The sequence below is a fragment of the Narcine bancroftii genome, chromosome 9, assembly GCF_036971445.1.
Source record: "Narcine bancroftii isolate sNarBan1 chromosome 9, sNarBan1.hap1, whole genome shotgun sequence".
Lineage (NCBI taxonomy): Eukaryota > Metazoa > Chordata > Chondrichthyes > Torpediniformes > Narcinidae > Narcine > Narcine bancroftii.
The window spans coordinates 18,896,145-18,903,694 of record NC_091477.1 but is presented as its reverse complement, the minus strand read 5'-3'; the positions used below and the strand labels follow the sequence as shown (position 1 = coordinate 18,903,694).

The 7,550-nt window shown below is 40.2% G+C and overlaps 1 protein-coding gene across 1 annotated transcript in view; it reads right to left on the bottom strand.

Annotated features, from left to right (window-relative positions):
• Window positions 1–3,602: 3,602 nt before the first annotated feature.
• The window catches only part of LOC138743523 (sorbin and SH3 domain-containing protein 2-like), a 49,778-nt gene continuing 45,830 nt past the window's right edge, over window positions 3,603–7,550 (bottom strand). The window contains exon 13 of the mRNA XM_069899016.1: window positions 3,603–3,761. The gene's annotated coding sequence lies outside the window, so the exon portion shown is untranslated. The remainder of the gene's footprint in view (window positions 3,762–7,550) is intronic.

Below are 7,550 nucleotides of genomic sequence, written 5' to 3'. Positions count from 1 at the left end.
TAAAATTGATTTTTGAAATAAGCTTTTAATCCCCTTATCTTTGTCAGAGATGCATGGATAAAGTGAATTCTCAGTCTTTTTCCCAGGGTAGATGATTCTTGAATTGGAGAGCACTGCTTTGAGGTAAGAGGGGTAAGATTTAAGAGACACTTGAAGAACTTTTCACTCCAAAAGAAGTCCATATCTGGATCAAGCTGGAGAAACTATAGATGTGGGCACCCTTATGATGTTCATAATTGCCAGATATATATAATTCAGTGATCATTGGTGGATCAGAGGTGGAGAGAGCAAGTTTTTGGGAGTTACTATCTCAGAGGATCTTTCCTGGACCCAACACACTAACGGCATCACAAACAGGGTTTCCGTCTTCCAGCAGTAGATGGATTGCATGGTGGACCGTTATGATCCACAGGCCAGTTTCCCAAACCTAGATAATGTAACTGACTGTGGCCATGACTTGCAGGATTATGATGCAAACCTCTGTAAGTCCTTTGGGCAGCAAAATGCATGAACCTTACTTATAGCGAGGACAAATGTGTTTTCCAGACAGAATGACTAGGCACACTTGGCTGCATGGTCAAGAACAGCATCATTAGCCCTGACCATGACCACATGTGTCTAATGGAGCTACCCCTCCCACATACCCTCAACTCACTGAAAAGATGCCTCAGATTCTTCTCATACTGTGCTCAAAATGAGTCCCCAACTATGTGGATGCTATAGATGTGTCCACACCTTTCCAAGTAGAGAGCAATGCATCTGACTTTTCCCTGTGTGCCACATTCAATCAAGTAAGCAGACCTGTAGCCTTTTTCTCACACACCCTCCAAGGCCCTGAAATTCACCACTCCTCCTTTGAGAAGGAGGCCCAGGCCATTGTGGAGGCAGTTCGCCATTAGAGGCTCTACCTTGCCAGGAAATGGTTCACCCTCCTCATAGATCAATGAGCGGTCTCATTCATGTTGAATAATAAGCAAGGGGGCAAAATCAAGAATGATAAGATCCTCAGGTGGAGAATCGAACTGCCTACTTACAACTATGACATTCTCCACTGGCCTGGCAAACTTAATGAGGCGCTGGACGCTCTATCCCAAGGAACCTGTGCTAATGATCAAATGGACAGACTGCAGACTCTCTACAATAACATTTGCCACCCCGGAGTAACTAGGCTTTTCCATTTTATCAAATTTCGGAACCTACCATACTCTGTTGAAGAAGTCCGGACAATGACTAAAAACTGCTAGGTCTGCGCTGAATGCAAACCTCAATTCTACTGGCCAGACAAGATGCACCTGATCGAGGCTACCCGCCCCTTCGAGCACCTCAGCATTGATTTCAAAGGGACCTTCCCCTCTTCCAACCAGAATGTCCATTTCTTTACAGTCATCCACGAATATTCCCATTTTCTTTTCACCATCCCATATCCGGAGATGACCACAGCTACCGTTATCAAGGCCCTCTGTAATACATTCACGCTCTTTGGCTTTATCCACAGTGACCAGGGGACATCATTTATGAGTGATGAGCTGCTGCACTACCTGCTGGCCAGGGGCATCACCACAAGCAGGACCATTAGCTAAAACCCTAGGGGTAATAGGCATGGAAAGGGAGAATGCCACGGTCTGGAAGACCATCCTCCTGGCACTGAGGTCATGGGGCCTTCCTGTCTCCCAGTGGCAAGAAGTACTCCACTCTGTCTGGTCACTTTTATGTATGGCCACCATCAACACGCTTTCCCTAGGAAGTCTGCATCATGGACAACACAGCCCAACTGACTTACATCCCCAGTGCTGGTCCTGCTCTGGAAGCACATCAGGCAATCTAAGACTGACCCACTGGTCTAGATGGTTTGCCTTCTCCACACTAACCCCCCTGATGGGCATGAAGACATGGTCTCAATGCAGGACCTGGCACTATCTGGGGTCTCCCCAACCACTACTGACTTACTGACTTACAAATGACACCCCCCCACTTCAACCTTAGGGGTCCCGGAACCTGCAGCTGACTACCCTCTACCCCTGGCCACTGTTGTCGCCAACAATGTACCAACATCACACTCCCTTATAACCCCACCCCTCGACAAACTATTAACAGGCCAACCTCACAACTGCTCAGGACACTATGACAAGGCCCCAACCATTGCCACATCACTTGATGTGGCAGAGGAGACCCCCTGATAGACTTAACCAGTAAAATGTATTTATGTACAGTTTTCTCACCCTCATTTTTTTTCTCACCCCGCAGGGCTTTTCTTAAAAAGGAAGGGTGCCATGATTGGTTGCTGCCGGCTGGATATGCCTCCTGAGATAGATCCTACCCATAGCCCCTTGCATGTTCCCCCTATTTCTTTGCTTTGATCAGTCAATGAGGTTGATGGTTGTTCCAGTCATTAGTTAATAAAAGCCTGATAGTTTCACAACTCCAGTCTTTTGTGATTATTGATATGACACATCACTCCCTAAACTCACATTCCACCTTAAGCAATCCCAATGCCATAGGTGCTTTGTGATTAGTAAAGGATTGCTTAAGGAGGTTTGTGAGTGGGAAGAAAAAGGTTTGAAAACCACTGTTTTAATAGTACCTAATTGACTCATTATGTGCACAGTTTCATAACTCCAAAGAAAATGGGCCAATGACATTTTTCCTCAAGTAAAATATTTCGGTAACAATTGGGTCTAGAGCAGTGGTTCTCAACCCTTTTTTTACCCACTCACATACCACCTTAAGCAATCCCTTACCTTTCACCATGTTCGTCACTGACTGCACGAAAATCAGCGGGGAAGAAGTTCAAGTGCGAATGCAGAAAATGAATTTTGAATGGTATGTTGCACTTCATGGTTTTGTATTAAAGCATGTAAAAAATATGACAGGAAATCACAAAAATAGGTCATATCTAAAAAACACAGTGGATGATAAGGAAAATGTTAAGGTGAATTTCATGATCAGCAGCCCGAAATCCATAAAATAAACTGAACGTGTTCAGGAAGCAAAATCTTAATTGTCCATTCTGATAAAATAGTACAATACGTAACCAAAGACATTCCAGAATATATCCATTGGAGCGCTTACATCCCTAACGTCGAAGTACTCGAGATGGCAGAGGTCGACAGCATCGAGTCCACGCTGCTGAAGATCCAGCTGCGCTGGATGGGTCACATCTCCAGAATGGAGGACCATCGCCTTCCCAAGATCGTGTTATATGGCGAGCTCTCCACTGGCCACCGTGACAGAGGTGCACCAAAGAAAAGGTACAAGGACTGCCTAAAGAAATCTCTTGGTGCCTGCCACATTGACCACCGCCAGTGGGCTGATAACGCCTCAAACCGTGCATCTTGGCGCCTCACAGTTTGGCAGGCAGCAACCTCCTTTGAAGAAGACCGCAGAGCCTACCTCACTGACAAAAGGCAAAGGAGGAAAAACCCAACACCCAACCCCAACCAACCAATTTTCCCCTGCAACCGCTGCAATCGTGTCTGCCTGTCCCGCATCGGACTTGTCAGCCACAAACGAGCCTGCAGCTGACGTGGACTTTTTACCCCCTCCATAAATCTTCGTCCGCGAAGCCAAGCCAAAGAAGAAGAATATATACTAAATCAATTAAATTTCACCTTTGGTATTTTGATTTTATCTACACACTGCACATTCTATCCATTTTCTGAGCATTTTAGAGAATTTTCCTACAGTCCATACATGGACGAATGATAATCAAATAGACTCAATCTTTCGTGTATAGTTTCCTGGGAAGATGTCAAACTTCTTACCTGCAAGTAAATTCACAAAACAACAATTAATATTTTATACAGTGTATCTTTCAGTTAAAGTGGTTCATTTCAACAGTGAAACCATTCCATTATTCAAGTAACATAAATTAAAGTGTTTCATAAATGTTGTTTACTGTACAAATTTAATGCCTCTACAATGAATATTTTTCAAGTACTTATGGAGTAAGTGGCCAACCATAATTCACAAACTTTTCACAACTTTATAAAACTATTCATTTATCCACCAATCAGCACCAACATTATGTTAGAAATGTTGAAAATTAATAATCAGACAATAACTCACTTGCAAGCACTGGGTCTGTCCATAATTCTTATTCTATGCCGCAGCATAACATTGATTAGAACATAACTAAAATATAGTAATGGTAATTTTGGATGTTTGTTTTTGTAAATATGCCTTAAAATAGTCCTATCTAATTGAAAAGCTCAATTTTCATTGTTATACAAGTTTTAATTACATTTTCTTCCATTTTCTTGTATTTAATATCTTGATGTCTTCATTTGTTTTACTCGACTGACTAACATCTCTTGTCAGTTGCTTGAAGATATCTCATCAGAAAAACACCAATAATTGTTCTCAAGCAACACCAGGCACAATCTTGGATTTGATTGGACAAGCATGCTTCGCTGAGCACCTTTACTCTTTTTATGGGTTAAATGTGACCAACTATTTATCTTCCCCTAACTTTCCTTCAGTGACATGTCTGTCCTTGACCTCTACTATTGTCAGGGAGACAATAAACATAAACTTGAGGAACAATCATATTCTTCTGGAACAATTTTAAATCTAATGGCATAAAATTTTTTTTTCTTATTCTAGGCAACTTCCTACCCTCATCATATTTCATCGTTTCTATCTCTTCATTACTTACTCCTGTACTTACCATTTCTATTTCTCTCCAACTTTTCCTCCCATCAAATAATTTCTCCCTCCACCTGCTTCTCTACCTCCCGCACCTTCTGTCCTATATCCCATCATCTCTGGGGCACTCCTCCATCTTCTTTCCCCTTTCATATATGTAATTTCATCTATTCTATCTTAGTGTTGATAAAGGATTATGGCTTGAAATGTTAACTGTCCAGTTCCACCCATGGATGCTCTCTAGCTTGCTGAGTTCCTACAGCAATTATTTGTGCACTCACAATTCCAGCATCTGCAGCTTTTGTGTTTCTCTTCCCAGGCTTAATCTGTTCTCTTCATATCAGCTCAATTGGTGTGAGGTGGAAGGCCACTTACTAATATAGGTTAAGTAAAAAAGAGACAAATATCTGTTGCAAATTGATGTTAGTGATACTTGAAAAATGAATGAACCTAACAAAGAGTGAGATCTCTCAAAGGTAACTTAGAGGCATTGGTCACAACCTTGTAAAATTGACCCAATTCCTTTTTTTCTATCATTTTATCTTGATGCATTTTCAATGTAGTTCTCACAATAAAGAATGAGAATAGCAGTTCAATTTATCATCTTAGCATTGGATTTTCCATCCTGTTAAATGTGTTGACCCATTTTTTTTTGAAGTCTGTAACCTGTCACAATGAAGTAGCTCAGTAGCAAATCCTAAACTCACTCATTAGTTTTCCCAATTGCATCATGCTTTAAAATTCCAATGAAAATGGCCTCCAGATTATTTTCTCCACTTTCACTAACTGACCTATATGTGATATTTCCTGGAATCCAGTTCATTTAACAGTGAAAATTTTGTTCTCCTTTCCACACTTAAAATGTCATAAAATTCCAGATGGATGAGATATGAACACAAGAACATCAAAAATAGAAGCAGATGTAACCTTCTTGAGCCTCTGTCAATCAAAAAGACCAAAGCCAATATTTTACTTAAGATATAATTTTCCTGCCTTATCCCCTTAAACTCTGATTCCCTCTGAAATGACTCAATCTATTTTGAATGAAATCAAATAATGAGCTCTAGAGTGGAAAAGTCCAAAAGATACATCACACTCTGTAAAATAAATTTTCCTTGATTTGATTCCGAAATGACTGCGAGATTGTAATCTTTTGTTTTGGACTCCTTAATAGGGAAACGTCATTCTCACATTTATCCTCTTTAACCCTCCAACAATTTTATATGCAATGAAATCTACTCTCATTCTTCTGAATGTTATAGAATAGAGGCCTAGCCTTCTCAATTTCTCCTAACATGAAAACCCCCCTTTCCAGACAAATCTTTGTTACACTCCCTCTCACAGTAAACAAATCCATCTTTAGGTGAGGAAGCCAACATTGTACATAATATTCCAGGTGTGTCTCAGTAAGACCCTGTAAAATGGTACTAAAACACATTACTTTTCTACTCAAATTCTCTGGGAATAAAGGCCTTGTGCTCATAAATATTTACTACAGCTGCATATTAGCTTTCAGGGATTTGAATACAATGTCCCTTTGAATGACATTTACCAATCTTTCATAATTGAAAAGATGCTTAGCATTTCTGTTTATCTTCCAAATTACTTTACTTCACATCTATTTTTACATTGCAGTGCATCTGCCAAATTATTGTTCAGATACTGTACTTGACTTGTTAAAACATTTTAGACATACAGCACATTAACAGGCCATGAATTCGTACTGCCCAATTTACAGCCAATTAACCTAAACCCCTGGTACATTTCAAGCAGTGGGAGGAAACCAGAGCTCCTGGGGAAAACCTACGCAGACATGGAGATAATGTACAAACTCCTTACAGACAGTGTGGGATTCGAACCCCAGTTCTGATCACCGGCGCTGTAATGGTATTGCACTAACCATTACACTAACCATGCTGCCTTGTCTATATCCACATGAAGTTTCTTTGTTATCATCTCATTGGTGGGGAGAATTTTGGCAGTGATGCACTGGACTGTGTCCACTACCTTTTGCAGGGCTTTCCACTCAGAGGTATTGGTGCCTCCATACCATGCTGTGATGCAGCCAGTCAACACATTTTCCACTGCACATCTGTAAAAGTTTGCTAAGGTTTCCAATATCATACCAACATGTTGGGATAAATCCCAAAAACTCCATTAATGTAATGAAGCATCATTTCCCTTCTATAAATCCATGTTAAATCTATGCACCTATAATGTGTCCTGTTATCAGAATATTTATAATCAATTCCAACATTTTCTGATATGTCTTTTCATTACTAATAGCAGTCTAACAGGTTGGCAGATCTTGTTTTCTCTATTTTTCTCTCTCTTTCATTTTATTAGTGGTATTTTCTCAGGTATAAAGACATTGTTATTACTCAGTGGCATCAATTCACACAGAAAATTAAGAATAACTTCCCAAATAATTCTTAGGAGTCTGACTAACCAGTAAATTATCTTTGAGTGTTCAACAAATTATCTTTGGGTGTTCAACAAAGAGGCTGGTGATATTTTATTGAACAGCATCCACTAATAGTGGAAGGTTTAACAAGTCATTAAAGGTGATATTGTGTAACATGAAGACATGTTCATCATTTGCTGCTGACAGTTTGTAGAGCACTTTTGTCTCAATAAGAGGCTGTCCGGGATAGCTTGCCAAACCTTTTATCAACATTTTTCCTGGAATTTCTCTGGATTTTCACCTAGGGAAACTGAGTACTGATGTGTGTAAGTTTACTGAGCTACATTGGTGATAATTTGAACAAAGGACTTCATGGTCAATAATGTGAAAAAAGGGATAGCACACAAAGTGACATCCACGAACTTTTGGTCTCTTTCCAATTGTCTATGAACTATTTTGAAAAATGCATTGAAGATCATCTTGAAGAATCCATTAATTCAGA